Source organism: Phyllobates terribilis, unplaced genomic scaffold, assembly GCF_046119375.1.
Source record: "Phyllobates terribilis strain yellow unplaced genomic scaffold, ASM4611937v1 Scaffold_3__8_contigs__length_932513732, whole genome shotgun sequence".
Classification (NCBI taxonomy): domain Eukaryota; kingdom Metazoa; phylum Chordata; class Amphibia; order Anura; family Dendrobatidae; genus Phyllobates; species Phyllobates terribilis.
In genome coordinates this window covers 150,165,331-150,186,056 of record NW_027362763.1, presented here as the reverse complement: position 1 = coordinate 150,186,056, position 20,726 = coordinate 150,165,331, and positions in this window count along the sequence as shown.

Genomic DNA, 20,726 nt, shown 5'->3' with positions numbered 1-20,726 from the left:
GTGAGCTTTGTATGAAGAAAGAAAAAAAAATGGTCAGTCATGCCCGTATTGCCTGTTTAAATTCCAAGGGTGTATTTTTAGCTGCTTCCACGATTGCTCAGGAAAAATTAATGGAATTTCGGGTGTTTGTTGATTGTGGGTCTACTCTGAATGTAATTGATGGGGGATTCTTGGAAAGACTCAATTTAAAACCCGAACCTTTATCATCCCCCATTGCTGTGGTTTCTGTGGATGGTTCCCCTTTGTAGAATATTACTCTCAAGGTCTGTGAATTTCCTCTCACTATTAATGGTGTTCACCATGAGAAATTGGATTTGGTAGTTTTGAATAACTTGCCTTTTCCAGTAATATTGGGATTGCCCTGGTTAAAATTTCACAATCCTGTACTGGATTGGTCTACCAGTGAAATTAAATCCTGGAGCCATAAATGTTATGACAAGTGTTGTAACGGGCGTATTGCAGCTTTGGATAGGGGAGAATTGCCTGTTCCTATTCAGGATTTTTGGAGAGTTTTTTCTGAGAAGGAATCGCAGGTTTTGGCTCCCCATTAGAGATGAGCGTTGTTCTACTCGATCTGTTCGCCAATCTCAAATTCGAGCTGTTTTGGGCGGTGTTCGAGCCGGTCGGCGAACACGAACAATTTGAGAAAAATTCGGCTGTTCGAGGTTATGTTCGATAACTGTTCGTGCACCAAAATCATAACTGGATTTTTTCTCAGTAATGATGAAAATTAATGTTAATACGCAGTTTGAGTGTACAGCGGGGCGGGGGGAGGGGCAGGGGATGGATCTCTGCAGGAACAATGAAGATCTCCATTTTTTTTTCTCTTTCCCGCATTTGCAGTGGGGAGGTGCAATCTGTCAGCCTATCAGCAGCGCACACACGGAGCGAAGTGCTTTTTTTCACACAAGCAAGGGCATGTGTGATTGGCAGTGTATGTCACATGTCCTTGCCCTATAAGACCAAGCCATTTTCCCCGTCGCCACCATTTTCTCACTGCTGCAGCTGCGTGTTAGACGGCACCGCTGTTGCTGTGTGCGCTATACCTTGTTAATTTCAAGCCAATTTTCGCACAAATATACAGATAGCTTGGGAGTAGGGAATAGTTGTGATTGCAGTCCTTTTAAGGACTAGGTTACAGCATTTCCTACGACTTTTATCAGGCAGGTCTGTGCTCTTAAATAGATAGATTGTGGGAGTAAAGACTAATTGTAATTGGAGTCCTTTTCAGGACTAGGTTACATCAGTTCCTATCAGTTTTTGCCAGGCAGGTCTGTGCCAGTGCTGTGCAAGTTTTTTTCACAGCATTTGGCTGAATCTAGCAAAGCTAATCCTTTTTGGCCTATTGCAGAGTGTGTTAGTCAGTGGAGTAGCCTATCTGTGTTGCAAGATATACCACCTGTGTATAGAATACCAATTTTTTTACTGCACCTAGTGAAGTAAAATCTTTTGGGCATAGCATCATTCTATTAGTCCATCTATACTGACCTCCATCAGGTTGCAAACTGAATATAATTTTTTTCTGCATCTAGCTCTGAAAAAATATTTGGGCTTCTAGCGGTGTGTGGGACTTGGTCTATTAGTCCATCTATACTGACCTCCATCAGGTTGCAAATTAAAAATAATTTTTTTCTTCATTTATCTCTGAAAAAATAATTGGGCTTCTAGCAGCGTGTGGGACTTGTTCTATTAGTCCATCTATACTGACCTCCATCAGGTTGCAAATTAAAAATAATTTTTTTCTGCATCTAGCTCTGAAAAAATATTTGGGCTTCTAGCAGTGTGTGGGACTTGGTCTATTAGTCCATCTATACTGACCTCCATCAGGTTGCAAATTAAAAATAATTTTTTTCTTCATTTATCTCTGAAAAAATATTTGGGCTTCTAGCAGCGTGTGGGACTTGTTCTATTAGTCCATCTATACTGACCTCCATCAGGTTGCAAATTAAAAATAATTTTTTTCTGCATGTAGCTCTGAAAAAATATTTGGGCTTCTAGCAGTGTGTGGGACTTGGTCTATTAGTCCATCTATACTGACCTCCATCAGGTTGCAAATTAAAAATAATTTTTTTCTGCATCTAGCTCTGAAAAAATATTTGGGCTTCTAGCGGTGTGTGGGACTTGGTCTATTAGTCCATCTATACTGACCTCCATCAGGTTGCAAATTAAAAATAATTTTTTTCTGCATCTAGCTCTGAAAAAATATTTGGGCTTCTAGCAGTGTGTGGGACTTGGTCTATTAGTCCATCTATACTGACCTCCATCAGGTTGCAAATTAAAAATAATTTTTTTCTGCATCTAGCTCTGAAAAAATATTTGGGCTTCTAGCAGTGTGTGGGACTTGGTCTGTTAGTCCATCTATACTGACCTCCATCAGGTTGCAAATTAAAAATAATTTTTTTCTTCATTTATCTCTGAAAAAATATTTGGGCTTCTAGCAGCGTGTGGGACTTGTTCTATTAGTCCATCTATACTGACCTCCATCAGGTTGCAAATTAAAAATAATTTTTTTCTGCATCTAGCCCAGCCAATAGTTTTGGCCTAATACCACAGTTTGGCCACTCAGCTCTGCTCGGTTACCATCCATTGTTTTTTTGTGCAAACAACTCCAGAGTTGTGAATTAGTTAACCACCAAAATGAGTGGAAAAAGGCCTGCTGCTGGTGGAAAGGGGAATAGGCGTGTTGGGAAGGGGAAAAAAGGTTGTGTCCGTGGGGTAGGTTCAGAAGAAAGACCATCTTCCAGCCAAACTAAAATGTCTACTTCTTTTAGCGGACAATGTGATAAGATCCCTTTCTTACGGCCACGCCAATCGCTACAAATTCCAGATGAGGCACAAAAACAGCAGGTGCTTCAACGGATATCAAGTGCTCCTTTAAGTGGGCTCTCCTCCACATCAACTTCAACATCACAAATACTCCAGTCCTCAAAGGTGTCACCCAAATCGCACTTGCTTCCTCACAGCTCCCAAATCTCCAGCTGCCCGTCTGAGTATGAGGTAGAACAGATGGTTGAGTCTGCAGAGCTGTTTACTCATACTATAGCCTGGGAATCAGAGGTTGACTCCAGCGCTTCTGTGAATCCAGACGAGGAAATGATCTGCACTGATGCCCAGAATCTTTATGAGTCGGATCCAGGACCAGACGCAGAAGGTTCTGACCATAATGTAGACCCTCATTCCCAAACTGTAACTCCTGTTGGTGGAGACAATGAGGAAGACGATGATAAGACTCAAATACCTGATTGGAGCGACAACTTTAGTTTTTTGTCAGGGCAGGAACAGGTTGGCTCTGAGGACGACGGGTGTGATAACGCACAGGGTGATGATGATGAGGTCGGAGATCCCACTTACTGTCAACCCACAGTCAGCCAAGAGATGAGGTCAGCAGAGGAGGTGGAGGAAGATGCTAGTGACGACGAGGTCAGGTTGCGCCTTCCTGGACAGAGACGTAGTACTGGAAGCACGTCAACAACTGCATCCTCAAACACAACTCTGCCTCTCACCACAAGTCGTGGTGGCTCTTCAGGTCGCATGGGTGCTAAGCCTTGCATAGCCTGGGCATTTTTTCAGATCGATAAAGATGACCCAACTCGTGTTATCTGTAACATTTGTCAGCAAAAGCTAAGTAGAGGCCAAAAAATACATAGTTTGAGTACTTCATGCATGAACCGGCACATGGACATGAAGCATAAGTTGCAGTGGGAAGCTCAGTGTGCTACAATGCGGCCTAGCCGGCCGGGCCAATCACCGTCTGCCATATCTTGTGCATCCGCGGCCTCTTCATCCTCTGTGACTGGGGGGACAGCAGTCACACCTGTTTTGGGGCGCAGACCTGCCACCTCTTTACCCGCAACAGCCAGCGTGATTGGCAGGTCATCATTTTCTTTGGAGGTGGTAACACCAGCTGGTGTTGAGCGCTGTCCGACATCGATAGCACCACCTTTGGATCAAGGCAACCTAACATGTCCGCCTGCATCTTCCTCACAGACCGGCAGTTTGCCGGGGACACCCTTATCAACCCCGTCTAAGCACAATAGCCAGCCCTCGGTCCCTCAGATGTGGACAAGTAAAAGACCATTTCCTCCTAGCCATGAGAAAGCTAAGAGGTTGAATTTCACCATCTGCAAGCTCTTGGCTACAGAAATGCTGCCTTTCCGCCTGGTGGACACAGAGGATTTTCGAGACCTTATGTCCGTCGCAGTGCCCCAGTACCAGATGCCCAGTCGGCACTACTTCTCAAAGAAAGGTGTGCCTGCGCTCCACCAGCATGTCGCACACAACATCACCGCTTCTTTGAGAAACTCTGTGTGTGACAGGGTGCATTTCACCACAGACACTTGGACGAGTAGGCATGGACAGGGGCGTTACATGTCGCTGACTGGGCACTGGGTAACTATGGTGACAGCAGGAAAAGGGGCTGCTGTCCAAGTCTTGCCGTCCCCACGAGTTGTGCGTCAATCCTCTTTATGTCAAAGTTCCTTCACTGCTTCTGCCTCCTCAACCTCCTCTCGGTCTTCCACCTGCACCCAAAGCCTGTCTGGTCATGCCACAAGCTTTCTAACTGCGCAGAAGGGATCCTGCACACCTCCTTAGTATGCTGGCAGTAGGGCTCAACGTCATCAGGCGGTTTTTACATTGAAATGTCTGGGAAATGTGAGTCACACAGCTGAGGAGTTGTGGTCAGCTCTGGAGAACCAATTTCATGAATGGTTGTCTCCACTGGACCTGAAACCAGGGAAGGCCGTGTGCGACAATGCTGCAAACCTGGGTGCGGCCCTTCGCCGGGGCAATGTCACACAAGTGCCTTGTATGGCTCACGTGTTGAACCTGGTTGTCCAGCAATTTTTAGCCCACTATCCCAGACTAGATGGCCTTCTGCAGAGGGCACGGTCGCTGTGTGCTCACTTCCGCCGTTCGCATCCCGCAGCTCAGCGACTTACATCTCTACAGAAGTCGTTGGGCCTGCCACTTCACCGGCTAAAATGCGATGTGCCTACCCGGTGGAATTCAACTCTGCACATGTTGCAGCGACTGTGGCAGTACCGACAAGCCCTGGTGCAATACGTTCTGACGTATAGCCTGGGCCAACGAGATTCAGAGGTGGGGCAAATCACGCTGGAGGAGTGGTCTCAGATCAGGAACCTATGCACCCTTCTGCACAGTTTTGAAATGGCGACGAAGATGTTTAGTGCTGACGATGCCATTATCAGCATGACTATTCCGGTGATTTACATGCTGGAGCACATGTTAAACAGAATTCGGAGTCAGGTGGTGGCACAAGAGGAGGTGGAGGAAGTAGAGGAGGAGGAGTTGTATGCGGAAGGGCTAACATCTGCAAGGTCCAGACGGTCGGCAGCACCAAGGCGGCAGGCATGTGAGGGTGGGGGAGATGGTTTTACCAGGGCGCATGGTAGCAGCCAAACTAGTGAGGAAGGTGCAGGAGCCCAGGAAGAAGTGGAGGACGAACTGATGGAAGACTCATCAGATGAGGGAGACCTTGATCACATTTCTGTTGTGCGAGGTTGGGGGGAGAGGACAGAGGAAGGAAGCATGATTGTTACCTCGCCACCAACACAACAGGGACTTGGTGCTCCTGGATGCGCAACACACATGAGTGCCTTCTTGCTGCACTACCTGCAACATGACCCTCGAATTGTGAGAATTAGAAATAATCCTGACTACTGGGTTGCCACACTGTTAGATCCCCGGTACAAAAGTAAATTTGCAGAAATTATTCCTGCCATAGAAAGGGATGCACGCATGCAGGAGTATCAGCAGAGACTGTTGTAGAATTTTACATGTGCTTTTCCACAAAATACCAGTGGTGCACGTAGTGAATCTCACAGTTCCAACTTGCCAACCGTGGGACCGTCAAGTGTTCAGCACTCAAACCGTAACAGAACCACAGTATCTGCTGGTAACATCAATTTTGCGGAATCATTTCACCACTTTTTTAGCCCATCCTTTGCAAGGCCACAGGAGACAAGAAGTCTGACACATAGTCAACGCCTAGAGACGATGGTACAGGAGTATCTCCAAGTAAACATTGAAGCCACGACTGTGTCACTGGACCCTTGCTCTTTTTGGGCTTCCAATCTGGATAAATGGCCGGAGCTAGCCACTTACGCCTTGGAGATCTTGTCATGCCCCGCAGCCAGCGTTCTGTCTGAACGTGTGTTCAGCGCTGCTGGTGGTGTGCTGACAGATAAGCGCACGCGGCTCTCCACTGATAATGTAGACAGACTCACGTTCATAAAGATGAACAAATCATGGATCCGAAACGACTTTTCTACCCCTGTGTCATCCTGGGGAGAGTAAAAGCTTGATGATTGGTTAAAATCACCCTACCAACCGTTTTAAGCTTTCAAATTACTAATCGTGTTTATCTGTATCTTGACTGGAAAATAATTTGGGCTTTGTAGCAGTGTGCAGCACTGATCCTATTAGGCCATCTATAATAAGCTTCACCAGATTTAAAATTAAAAATAATTTTTAGCTGCATCTAGCCCGGAAAATAATTTTGGGGCTCCGAGATGCGCAAGACACATAAGTGCCTTCTTGCTGCACTACCTGCAGCATGACCCTCATATTGTCAGAATTCGAAGTAATCATGACTACTGGGTTGCCACACTCTTAGATCCCCCAAACTTTTCGATCAACCTTTTCATTTTAATAAAGACCAAAAAAATGGTCATTTTTGAAATTATAAGCATTAGCAGGTTGTTAGAAACTGAAATCAAACAGTTTTCAACTCAAAACTTTATTCTAGGTGATGTTACATTTTCACATAGGACCCCTTGTTCGAAAGGAGCTTCTGAACTCTCTCGTCCATTGAATTTGTCAGGTTTTGGATGGTTTCTGCTTCAATTGTTTTGCATGAGGACAGAATACCCTCCCAGAGCTGTTGCTTAGATGTGAACTGCCTCCCGCCATCATAGACACTCCTTTTAATGATGCTCCAAAGGTTCTGAATGGGGTAGAGGTCAGGGGAGCATGGGGGTCACACCATAAGTTTGTCCCCTTTTATGCCCATATCAGCCAGAGATGCAGATGTTTTATGTGCAGCATGAGATGGTGCATTATCATGCAGAAAAATGATCTTGCTGTGAAATACACGGTTCTTCTTCTTGAACCATGGCAGGAAGTGCTGTTTGAGAAAAATCCACATACATTATGGAGTTCATCTTTAGCGCCTTCAGGGATCCTAAAGGGGCCAACAATCTCTCTCCCCATGATTCCAGCCCAAAACATTACTCCACCTCCTCCTTGTTGGCGCTGTAGCCGTGTTTGCGTGGGGTGTCCATCAACCAGCCATCCTCCACTCCATTCATCTGGACCATCGAGCGCTGCACGGCACTCATCCGTGAACAAAACAGTTTTGAAATCAGTCTTCATGTAATGTTTGGCCCACTGGAGCCGTTTCTGCTTGTGTGAAGTGGATAGAGGAGGTCGACAGGATGGCATATGCACAGCTGCAAACCTCTGAAGGACCCTGCATCTTGTTGTTCGGGGGACGTTGGAGGCACAAGCAGCTTCAAAAACTTGTCTGCTGCTATGACAAGGCTTTTTTGCCGCTGCTGTTTCAACCTGACGTAATTGCCTGTAGGAAAGAGTCCTCAATTTGCCCTTATCAGCACGCACACGTGTGTACTGTGAATCAGCTACATACTTCTTGATTGCCAAGACACTTCATCCTGATCATCGCACAATGTTGATTGTAGTCATGCCTTGACCTAAACACTCCACAATTTGTTGCTTCTCAGCAGCCGACACATCCTTTTTCTTTCCCATTTTGGCAGAAAATGTAGGCTGCTTAATAATGTGAGAGAGCCTTCTTAAGTAGTCTTGCCTTTCATTGGACACACCTGCCAAACTAATTAGCACAGGTGTCTGCAATTGCTTACAGTGATATAAAGAGCCCTGACACACATCACCATCAACGAGTTTAACTGACAAACAAACAAATTCTTCCCTTATCACTCCTAAACACTTTTTGCATAATAATTTGGAACGCGGTGTACATGTGCTTTTCCACAAAACACCAGTGGTTCACGTAGTGAATCTTACAGTTCTAACTTGCCAACCGTGGTCTGTATGGAATTGTTCAATAAAGGGCCCAAAATTAAGATAACATAGATGGGAGAGGTCTCTATGAATAGGAATTCCTAAGTATTTGATACCCTGTGAGGGCCAGGCAAAGGGAAAGTTGGACTGGATGGAATCCTATATGGATTTAGGGAGGGAGACATCGAGGGCATCAGACTTCGCTGCATTGATTTTAAAATTTTACCATGTAACAAAGTGATCTATTTCAGCCATAACAGCAGGGATGGATATATGTGATTGAGTGATATATACTAGGACATCATCAGCAAATAGAGAGCACTTGTACTCGGTGCCTCCCACCTCAATCCACCTAATTTTGGGGTTATGGCGAATTGATGAGAGCAGGTGCTCCGTCACTAGGATGTATAAGAGAGGGGACAGAGGACATCCCTGCCTTGTCCCATTGGTGATTGTGAAAGGTGATGAAAATGTTCTGACGCACCCCCTGGGCCTTGGGACACCCGGAGCCGGACACTTTTTGGTGGATGCTGGTGGTTGTAGTCTTCGTGGCGGCGATCCGGTTCCGTGGCTCAGGGCGGTCAAACCAGTGGCGGAACTATTTATGTGGTTTTGATGTTTAAATGTCCGACTACGCCACCCGTGGATTGCGGTCAGAGTGAACCGCCGCTACAGGGCAGACCGCTAAGGCTGGTGTTGTGGGTGCAGCAGAGCGTAGCATAACTCCCCACGGGAGGAGTATAGCCTCAGGGCAGTGTATGCGGAGGATGGGGGTGATGGTGCAGGGCAGCAGCAGTAACGACACGGAGTCAGTGATGCAGTTCAGGGCCTTTACTCACAGTTCTTATTATCCAGACCACGTCTGCAGGTAACGGCTGCCCACGTCGTACTGTGCTCACCAGGTGAGGGGCTCAGACAACTCCCAGATAACTTTGGAGCGCTTCACAGGACCCCCTTTGTGTGTCCTTTGTCTGGCCTTTCTTACCAACACTTCTGTCCGGCTGCCTCGGGCCTCCTCTTGGTAAACTTGGCGCCAGTTTCCCTGACCCTATGTGGTGCCTTCCTAGCGGGTGGAGCAAGGGGCTGCGCCACATAAAATGTCAGAGCCTCCGGTTTCTAGCTGAGGGTCGTTTCCTGCCTCCACTAGTTCGGGGACCGGTCTCCCCCTTTGGCCTGACCCCTCCACGCAGGTGGATTCGGGCGTGCGGTGGCGACTCGCCCGTCCGCACCCCTGGGATCCCTTCATTCCTCGTTCCTGGAGCCTTCTCCGCTCCTCTTCCTTCCTTCTCCCTCTTGCAGGCCTGGGCCTCTGTTACTAGGCCCGCCTCCGGAGCAGAGCTCATGCAGAGCCCCTGCTCCCTGCCACTTCTGCTCAGACTTCTCTGCACTGAACTAAGATGGTGCCCACCTTTTATACTCCCTTCTCAATGCACCCAGGAACTGCTTCCTCCCTGCTCCTGCACTGCAGGGTTCCCCTTCCTCAGTGTTCCCTCCCCCCACTCCAGCCAGGGACAGGGACTGTCGTGCCCATCTCAGGGGCATATTGGTCGCCCTGCCCCACGGCAATGTGGTGTAATGCATGCAGGTGTCAGGTCCTGATCCACACTCCATCCTTATCTGAGAGTGAGATATCACACCTCTGGGTGAGGTGCAATACGTCTGTAGCAACCGAGCCCTCGGTGCTACAGTTCCATTTATCTTCAGCCTAGGTGACGTATTGTGATACAGGGCCGTGATTTTGGCTATAAAAGGGTCCCCTAGACCCCTACCCCAAGCTTTTTAAGAGAATCATATATGGCGTGCCAGGAGACTCTATGGAATGCTTTCTCAGCATCCAACGAGAGTATCTACTTACAAATTTTTAACTGCATCTAGCCCAGGAAATACTTTGTGCCTAGTAGCAGTGTCTGCTAGTCAGCGGATTATCCCGGCTGTTAAGCAAGCTACACCACCTGTAGTTTGGACACTTAATTTTTTCAAAGGAAATGCTTCGGGACCACGGGATACTTAGTGAAGAGCATCAGGAGACACCCCAAGGCATAGGGGCTGGGACTGGCACTAGGATGCCTTGCGGTGGACAGCCGAGCTCGATCCTTATAAAAGCTTTTTAACTGCAGCAGCTTTAGTGGACGCTACTGGAGCTGGAATTACGCGGCTGCTGGCATGAGACTTGCCCTCCAATAGATCCTTGTAAATGGATTTAAAGTGTATTCATTCAAATTAGAGGGACAATTTAAATTAAAAAGCTTAGAGCTGCCTCCACCACAGGGGGGCTCTCTCGACCCACCAGCGGACAGGCACCAGTATTGGGAGAGGGGGGCTGGCCGTCAGGGTTCACCGCGGCTCTGGCACAAACCCGGCGACACGGAGGTGGCACGGGCAGGAGCGGACTGGCCGTCTCGGCTTCTCACTTTTTGGATTTTAGAAGGGCATGACATGCCTATATCTGTGTCTCCCCCTCCTTTTACTCCTCCACCTCTTTTCTTTTCGCATGACTATATGTACTTGTCACTTTTCCATGTGTTAGTTGTGTCTTCTGAGCAGTTTGTCAGCTTTTGGACACCTTTGAAGGTGTTTTCTATGTGTTTCTATGTGTTTTTGTTTGCCTGCCATTGGTTTTAACGGTGTTCGAAGGTGTTCGACGAACAGTTCGACGAACAGTTCGGCGAACACACGGGTGTTCGACGAACCGAACCGAACTCGAACACTACGGGGGTGGCTCAACACTACTCCCCATAGAGACTATGATTGTTCTATTGAATTTGTCCCTGGAGCGACTCTTCCTAAAAGTCGTTTATTTAACCTTACTATTCCTGAGAGGAAGGCTTTGGAGGAATACATACAGACAAGTTTGGCCGCCGGTCACATTAGGCCTTCTAAGTCTCCTGTGGCGGTTGGATTTTTTTTTGTAAAAAAAAAGGACGGCGGTTTACGTCCTTGTCTGGATTTTCGTGAGATTAACAAAATTACTGTACGCAATCCTTACCCACTGCCATTGATTCCTGATCTGTTTAACCAGTTAATGGGGGCCAAGTGGTTCTCTAAAATTGACCTTAAGGGGGCATACAATCTGTTGCGCATGAAGGAGGGTGACGAATGGAAGACTGCTTTTAACACTCCTGTGGGTCATTTTGAGAATCTGGTTATGCCTTTTGGTCTTACTAATGCTCCTGCATTTTTTCAGAATCTTATTAATGACATCCTTAGACCTTTGATCGGCAAAAATGTGGTTGTGTATTTGAATGACATTTTGATTTATTCGCCGGATCTGGAGTCTCATTGGTGGAGCGTACGTGAGGTATTACAGTTATTAATGGACAATTCGCTTTTTGCTAAGCTGGAGAAATGTGAGTTCGCTGTACAGAGAATTAGTTTTTTGGGTTACATTATCTCCAGCGAAGGTTTTGAGATGGACCCGGTTAAAGTTCAAGCTGTACAGGAATGGCCTAGGCCTATTGGTTTGAAATCGATACAGAGGTTTTTAGGTTTCGCCAATTATTACAGAAAATTCATAAAAATTTTTTCTAGTATTGTCAAACCTCTGACCGATCTCACCAGGAAAGGTGCTGATGCGGTTCAGTGGTCTTCTGAGGCCATTGAAGCTTTTGTGTATCTCAAGGAGAGGTTCACCTCTGCTCCCATCCTTATGCAGCCTGATGTGACTAAGCCGTTTTTGGTTGAGGTTGATGCTTCCTCTGTGGGGGTTGGCGCAGTATTGTCTCAGGATAACGGGGATGGATTACATCCCTGTGCCTTTTTTTCAAAAAAATTTTCGGAGACTGAACTGAATTACGATATTGGTAATCGGGAATTATTGGCAATTAAACTCGCATTTGAACACTGGCGGCACTTCTTGGAAGGTGCGGAATTTCCCGTTCAGGTTCTTACGGATCATAAAAATCTGATATATCTTGATGCTGCCAAGCGCCTGAATGCCCGTCAGGCTAGGTGGGCACTGTTTTTCTCGCGGTTTAATTTCTCCGTTACTTACATCCCTGGTACTAAGAATGTTAAGGCGGATGCCTTGTCTCGCAGTTTTTCTCCCATAGTCGGTGCTGAGAAAGAGGAGAACATTTTACAAGAAGGTGTTGTGATAGCTGCTTTGGACTCCGTTTTGGAAGATGAGATTCTTAAAGCACAGGAGAATGCCCCATCTAACACTCCTCATGGGAGGTTGTTTGTGCCTGGGACCTTTAGGAGAGATTTGTTTGTTGAGTGTCACGAGTCTCGGTTGGCAGGTCATCCCGGAATCTCTGAGACCAAGAGACTGGTGGGTCGCAGTTTTTGGTGGCCTGGATGGCAGAAGGAGGTCATTAAGTGGGTGCGTCAATGTACTATATGTGCTAGATCTAAGTCCTCACATACTCCTGCTGCGGGGTTGCTTTGTCCTTTGGAGGTTCCCAGTGCTCCTTGGACACATTTGGCTATGGACTTTATAACTGACCTTCCCCCCTCTGAGGGTTTTACTGTCATCTGGGTGGTCGTGGACCGTTTTAGCAAGATGTGTCACTTAGTTCCCTTCGTCAAACTGCCCTGCGCTAAAACTCTCGCTAAGGCCTTTGTCAAGGAAATTGTCAGACTTCATGGCATTCCTACTGACATTGTTTCTGATAGGGGTCCTCAGTTCGTGGCTCGTTTTTGGCGTGCCTTTTGTGACAGGTTGGGAGTTCATTTGTCGTTCTCGTCCGGATATCATCCTGAATCTAATGGCCAGACAGAAAGGAAAAACCAGGATGTTGAGCAGTTCTTGCGTTGTTTTGTGGCAGACAATCAAGAGGGGTGGTCTGAGTTTCTGCCACTTGCTGAATTTGCTCTGAACAATCATACCTCTTCTTCTGCTGGTTGTTCGCCTTTTTTTTGTTGTTCTGGGAGACATCCGTCGTTTGGGTCATTCTCCAAGTTGGGATCTGCCGTGCCTGAGGAGGAGAATTTTTCCGGTGATTTGGAGAGAGTTTGGACGGATGTGCGTGGTAATCTTCAGGAGGCCAACAGAAAATCTAAAGACTACTTTGATAGGAAACGACAGGAGGTTTTGTTCGCTGTTGGTGACATGGTTTGGTTGTCCTCTAGGAATCTGCGGTTGAGGATTCCTTCTAAGAAATTGGGTCCCAAGTTTGTAGGGCCCTTTAAGGTGCTTCAGGTTGTCAACCAATCTGCTGTTAGGTTGGAGGTTTCTACCTCCTGGAGAATTAATCCGGTATTTCATGTCTCTCTGTTAAAAAAAGCTGTTGTGTCGGATGGTGACGCCTCTGCCTCTGTTCCTCCGGTGGTGGAGGACGGGGAATATGAAATTTCTCGCATCCTTAACTCTAGACGGTATAGAGGTAGTTTGCAGTATCTTGTGGCCTGGAAAGGTTTCGGACCCGAGGATAACTCTTGGGTGAGGTCAGATGATGTTTCCGCGTCCAGACTTATCAGAGCGTTTCACAGGAGATTTCCAGATAAGCCTGGTCCTAGGGGATCCGGAGGATCCTCTTAGAAGGGGGGGTACTGTTAGAACCTTGCTCTTAGGTTTTTTCCTTTGCTGGTCACATGACCTTGTTGGCCTATTTAATCCTGCTCCGCCCTTCTGGCTTTGCTGGACTTCATTGTATGACTACTTTCTAGCTAGCCTGTGCTCTGTATCTAACTCTGTTAGTTTGCTTGGTCTACGGACCTCTATGTTCTATATATTTTGTTTGTTCGTCTGTCTGCTACTATTTCTGTTAGGAGGTGTCCCATTTTCCTCCCAGTCCTTAGTACTTGTAGGGATTCCTTCCCCACATCTATAGGTCTCCGTACAGACTAGCTGAGGACTTTAGCAGGTCTGATCGCAGGATCAGGTCCCCTGTTACATCGTAGGGATCAAGCTGAGTTCTATCGTAGGGACAGATCTCCTCTCTTTCCTTAGCTCTGGTAGCAGAACATAACACTAGGAGCCCCAAAATTATTTTCTGGGCTAGATGCAGCTAAAAATTGTTATTAATTTGAAAGCTGGTGGAGCTTAGTATAGATAGCCTAATAGAATCAGTACTGCAAACTGCTACAAAGCCCAAATTATTTTCCAGCCATGATACAGATAAACATGATTAGTAATTTTAAATCTGGTGGAGTTTAGTATAGATGGCCTAATAGAATCAGTACTGCACACTGCTACAAGGCCCAAATTATTTTCCAGCCAAGATACAGATAAACATGATTAGTAATTTTAAATCTGGTGGAGTTTAGTATAGATGGCCTAATAGAATCAGTACTGCACACTGCTACAAGGCCCAAATTATTTTCCAGCCAAGATACAGATAAGTATGATTAGTAATTTGAAAGCTTAAAATGGTTGGTGAGGTGATTTTAACAAATCATCAAGCTTTTACTCTCGCCAGGATGACACAGGGGTAGAAAAGTCGTTTCAGATCCATGATTTGTTCATCTTTATGAACGTGAGTCTGTCTACATTATCAGTGGAGAGCCGCGTGCGCTTATCTGTCAGCACACCACCAGTAGCGCTGAACACACGTTCAGACAGAACGCTGGCTGCGGGGCATGACAAGATCTCCAGGGCGTAAGTGGCAAGCTCCGGCCATTTATCCAGATTGGAAGCCCAAAAAGAGCAAGGGTCCATTGACACAGTCATGGCTTCAATGTTTACTTGGAGATACTCCTGTACCATCGTCTCTAGGCGTTGACTATGTGTCAGACTTCTTGTCTCCTGTGGCCTTGCAAAGGATGGGCTAAAAAAGTGGTGAAATAATTCCGCAAAATTGATGTTACCAGCAGATACTGTGTTTCTGCTACGTTTTGAGTGCTGAACACTCGACGGTCCCACGGTTGGCAAGTTGGAACTGTGAGATTCACTACGTGCACCACTAGTGTTTTGGGGAAAAGCACATGTAAGATTCTGCAACAGTCTCTGCTGATACTCCTGCATGCGTGCATCTCTTTCTATGGCAGGAATAATTTCTGCAAATTTACTTTTGTACCGGGGATCTAAGAGTGTGGCAACCCAGTAGTCAGGATTATTTCTAATTCTCACAATTCGAGGGTCATGTTGCAGGTAGTGCAGCAAGAAGGCACTCATGTGTGTTGCGCATCCAGGAGCACCAAGTCCCTGTTGTGTTGGTGGTGAGGTAACAATCATGCTTCCTTCCTCTGCCCTCTCCCCCCAACCTCGCACAACAGAAATGTGATCAAGGTCTCCCTCATCTGATGAGTCTTCCATCAGTTCGTCCTCCACTTCTTCCTGGGCTCCTGCACCTTCCTCACTAGTTTGGCTGCTACCATGTGCCCTGGTAAAACCATCTCCCCCACCCTCACATGCCTGCCGCCTTGGTGCTGCCGACCGTCTGGACCTTGCAGATGTTAACCCTTCCGCATGCAACTCCTCCTCCTCTACTTCCTCCACCTCCTCTTGTGCCACCACCTGACTCCGAATTCTGTTTAACATGTGCTCCAGCATGTAAATCACTGGAATAGTCATGCTGATAATGGCATCGTCAGCACTAAACATCTTCGTCGCCATTTCAAAACTGTGCAGAAGGGTGCATAGGTCCCTGATCTGAGACCACTCCTCCAGCGTGATTTGCCCCACCTCTGGATCTCGTTGGCCCAGGCTATACGTCAGAACGTATTGCACCAGGGCTTGTCGGTGCTGCCACAGTCCCTGCAACATGTGCAGAGCTGAATTCCACCGGGTAGGCACATCGCATTTTAGCCGGTGAAGTGGCAGGCCCAAGGACTTCTGTAGAGATATAAGTCGCTGAGCTGCGGGATGCGAACGGCGGAAGTGAGCACACAGCGACCGTGCCCTCTGCAGAAGGCCATCTAGTCCGGGATAGTGGGCTAAAAATTGCTGGACAACCAAGTTCAACACGTGAGCCATACAAGGCACATGTGTGACATTTTCCCGGCGAAGGGCCTCACCGAGGTTTGCAGCATTGTCGCACACGGCCTTCCCTGGTTTAAGGTCCAGTGGAGACAACCATTCATGAAACTGGTTCTCCAGAGCTGACAACAACTCCTCAGCTGTGGGACTCTCATTTCCCAGACATTTCAAAGTAAAAACCGCCTGATGACTTTGGGCCCTGCTGCCAGCATAGAAAGGAGGTGTGCAGGATCCCTTCTTCACAGTTACAAAGCTTGTGGCATGACCAGACAGGCTTTGGGTGCAGGTGGAGGACAGAGAGGAGGTTGAGGAGACAGAAGCAGTAGAGGAACTTCGAGATAAAGAGGATTGACGCACAACTCGTGGGGACGGCAAGACTTGGACAGCAGCCCCTTGTCCTGCTGTCACCATAGTTACGCAGTGCCCAGTCAGCGACATGTAACGCCCCTGTCCATGCCTACTCGTCCAAGTGTCTGTGGTGAAATGCACCCTGTCACACACAGAGTTTCTCAAAGAAGCGGTGATGTTGTGTGCGACATGCTGGTGGAGCGCAGGCACACCTTTCTTTGAGAAGTAGTGCCGACTGGGCATCTGGTACTGGGGCACTGCGACGGACATAAGGTCTCGAAAATCCTCTGTGTCCACCAGGTGGAAAGGCAGCATTTCTGAAGCCAAGAGCTTGCAGAAGGTGAAATTCAACCTCTTAGCTTTCTCATGGCTAGGAGGAAATGGTCTTTTACTTGTCCACATCTGTTGTGCTTAGACGGGGTTGAGAAGGGTGTCCCCAGCAAACTGCCGGTCTGTGAGGAAGATGCAGGTGGACATGTTAGGTTACCTTGATCCAAAGGTGGTGCTATCGATGTCGGACAGCGCTCAACACCAGCTGGTGTTTCCACCTCCAAAGAAAATGATGACCTGCTAATCACGCTGGCTGATGCGGGTAAAGAGGTGGCAGGTCTGCGTCCCAAAACAGGTGTGACTGCTGTCCCCCCAGTCACAGAGGATGAAGAGGCCGCGGATGCACAAGATATGGCAGACGGTGGTTGGCCCGGCCGGCTAGGCCGCATTGTAGCACAGTGAGCTTCCCACTGAAACTTATGCTTCATATCCATGTGCCGGTTCATGCATGAAGTACTCAAACTATGTATTTTTTGGCCTCTACTTAGCTTTTGCTGACAAATGTTACAGATAACACGAGTTGGGTCATCTTTATCGATCTGAAAAAATGCCCAGGCTATGCAAGGCTTAGCACCCATGCGACCTGAAGAGCCACCACGACTTGTGGTCAGAGGCAGAGTTGTGTTTGAGGATGCAGTTGTTGACGTGCTTCCAGTACTACGTCTCTGTCCAGGAAGGCGCAACCTGACCTCGTCATCACTAGCATCCTCCTCCACCTCCTCTGCAGACCTCATCGACTGGCTGACTGTGGGTGATTTACATGCTGGAGCACATGTTAAACAGAATTCGGAGTCAGGTGGTGGCACAAGAGGAGGTGGAGGAAGTAGAGGAGCAGGAGTTGTATGCGGAAGGGCTAACATCTGCAAGGTCCAGACGGTCGGCAGCACCAAGGCGGCAGGCATGTGAGGGTGGGGGAGATGGTTTTACCAGGGCGCATGGTAGCAGCCAAACTAGTGAGGAAGGTGCAGGAGCCCAGGAAGAAGTGGAGGACGAACTGATGGAAGACTCATCAGATGAGGGAGACCTTGATCACATTTCTGTTGTGCGAGGTTGGGGGGAGAGGACAGAGGAAGGAAGCATGATTGTTACCTCGCCACCAACACAACAGGGACTTGGTGCTCCTGGATGCGCAACACACATGAGTGCCTTCTTGCTGCACTACCTGCAACATGACCCTCGAATTGTGAGAATTAGAAATAATCCTGACTACTGGGTTGCCACACTGTTAGATCCCCGGTACAAAAGTAAATTTGCAGAAATTATTCCTGCCATAGAAAGGGATGCACGCATGCAGGAGTATCAGCAGAGACTGTTGCAGAATCTTACATGTGCTTTTCCACAAAATACCAGTGGTGCACGTAGTGAATCTCACAGTTCCAACTTGCCAACCGTGGGACCGTCAAGTGTTCAGCACTCAAACCGTAACAGAACCACAGTATCTGCTGGTAACATCAATTTTGCGGAATCATTTCACCACTTTTTTAGCCCATCCTTTGCAAGGCCACAGGAGACAAGAAGTCTGACACATAGTCAACGCCTAGAGACGATGGTACAGGAGTATCTCCAAGTAAACATTGAAGCCACGACTGTGTCACTGGACCCTTGCTCTTTTTGGGCTTCCAATCTGGATAAATGGCCGGAGCTAGCCACTTACGCCTTGGAGATCTTGTCATGCCCCGCAGCCAGCGTTCTGTCTGAACGTGTGTTCAGCGCTGCTGGTGGTGTGCTGACAGATAAGCGCACGCGGCTCTCCACTGATAATGTAGACAGACTCACGTTCATAAAGATGAACAAATTATGGATCCGAAACGACTTTTCTACCCCTGTGTCATCCTGGGGAGAGTAAAAGCTTGATGATTGGTTAAAATTACCCTACCAACCGTTTTAAGCTTTCAAATTACTAATCATGTTTATCTGTATCTTGACTGGAAAATAATTTGGGCTTTGTAGCAGTGTGCAGCACTGATCCTATTAGGCCATCTATAATAAGCTTCACCAGATTTAAAATTAAAAATAATTTTTAGCTGCATCTAGCCCGGAAAATAATTTTGGGGCTCCGAGATGCGCAAGACACATAAGTGCCTTCTTGCTGCACTACCTGCAGCATGACCCTCATATTGTCAGAATTCGAAGTAATCATGACTACTGGGTTGCCACACTCTTAGATCCCCCAAACTTTTCGATCAACCTTTTCATTTTAATAAAGACCAAAAAAATGGTCATTTTTGAAATTATAAGCATTAGCAGGTTGTTAGAAACTGAAATCAAACAGTTTTCAACTCAAAACTTTATTCTAGGTGATGTTACATTTTCACATAGGACCCCTTGTTCGAAAGGAGCTTCTGAACTCTCTCGACCATTGAATTTGTCAGGTTTTGGATGGTTTCTGCTTCAATTGTTTTGCATGAGGACAGAATACCCTCCCAGAGCTGTTGCTTAGATGTGAACTGCCTCCCGCCATCATAGACACTCCTTTTAATGATGCTCCAAAGGTTCTGAATGGGGTAGAGGTCAGGGGAGCATGGGGGTCACACCATAAGTTTGTCCCCTTTTATGCCCATATCAGCCAGAGATGCAGATGTTTTATGTGCAGCATGAGATGGTGCATTATCATGCAGAAAAATGATCTTGCTGTGAAATACACGGTTCTTCTTCTTGAACCATGGCAGGAAGTGCTGTTTGAGAAAATCCACATACATTATGGAGTTCATCTTTAGCGCCTTCAGGGATCCTAAAGGGGCCGACAATCTCTCTCCCCATGATTCCAGCCCAAAACATTACTCCACCTCCTCCTTGTTGGCGCTGTAGCCGTGTTTGCGTGGGGTGTCCATCAACCAGCCATCCTCCACTCCATTCATCTGGACCATCGAGCGCTGCACGGCACTCATCCGTGAACAAAACAGTTTTGAAATCAGTCTTCATGTAATGTTTGGCCCACTGGAGCCGTTTCTGCTTGTGTGAAGTGGATAGAGGAGGTCGACAGGATGGCATATGCACAGCTGCAAACCTCTGAAGGACCCTGCATCTTGTTGTTCGGGGGACGTTGGAGGCACAAGCAGCTTCAAAAACTTGTCTGCTGCTATGACAAGGCTTTTTTGCCGCTGCTGTTTCAACCTGACGTAATTGCCTGTAGGAAAGAGTCCTCAATTTGCCCTTATCAGCACGCACACGTGTGTACTGTGAATCAGCTACATACTTCTTGATTGCCAAGACACTTCATCCTGATCATCGCACAATGTTGATTGTAGTCATGCCTTGACCTAAACACTCCACAATTTGTTGCTTCTCAGCAGCCGACACATCCTTTTTCTTTCCCATTTTGGCAGAAAATGTAGGCTGCTTAATAATGTGAGAGAGCCTTCTTAAGTAGTCTTGCCTTTCATTGGACACACCTGCCAAACTAATTAGCACAGGTGTCTGCAATTGCTTACAGTGATATAAAGAGCCCTGACACACATCACCATCAACGAGTTTAACTGACAAACAAACAAATTCTTCCCTTATCACTCCTAAACACTTTTTGCATAATAATTTGGAACGCGGTGTACATGTGCTTTTCCACAAAACACCAGTGGTTCACGTAGTGAATCTTACAGTTCTAACTTGCCAACCGTGGTCTGTATGGAATTGTTCAATAAAGGGCCCAAAATTAAGATAACATAGATGGGAGAGGTCTCTATGAATAGGAATTCCTAAGTATTTGATACCCTGTGAGGGCCAGGCAAAGGGAAAGTTGGACTGGATGGAATCCTATATGGATTTAGGGAGGGAGACATCGAGGGCCTCAGACTTCGCTGCATTGATTTTAAAATTTTACCATGTAACAAAGTGATCTATTTCAGCCATAACAGCAGGGATGGATATATGTGATTGAGTGATATATACTAGGACATCATCAGCAAATAGAGAGCACTTGTACTCGGTGCCTCCCACCTCAATCCACCTAATTTTGGGGTTATGGCGAATTGATGAGAGCAGGTGCTCCGTCACTAGGATGTATAAGAGAGGGGACAGAGGACATCCCTGCCTTGTCCCATTGGTGATTGTGAAAGGTGATGAAAATGTTCTGACGCACCCCCTGGGCCTTGGGACACCCGGAGCCGGACACTTTTTGGTGGATGCTGGT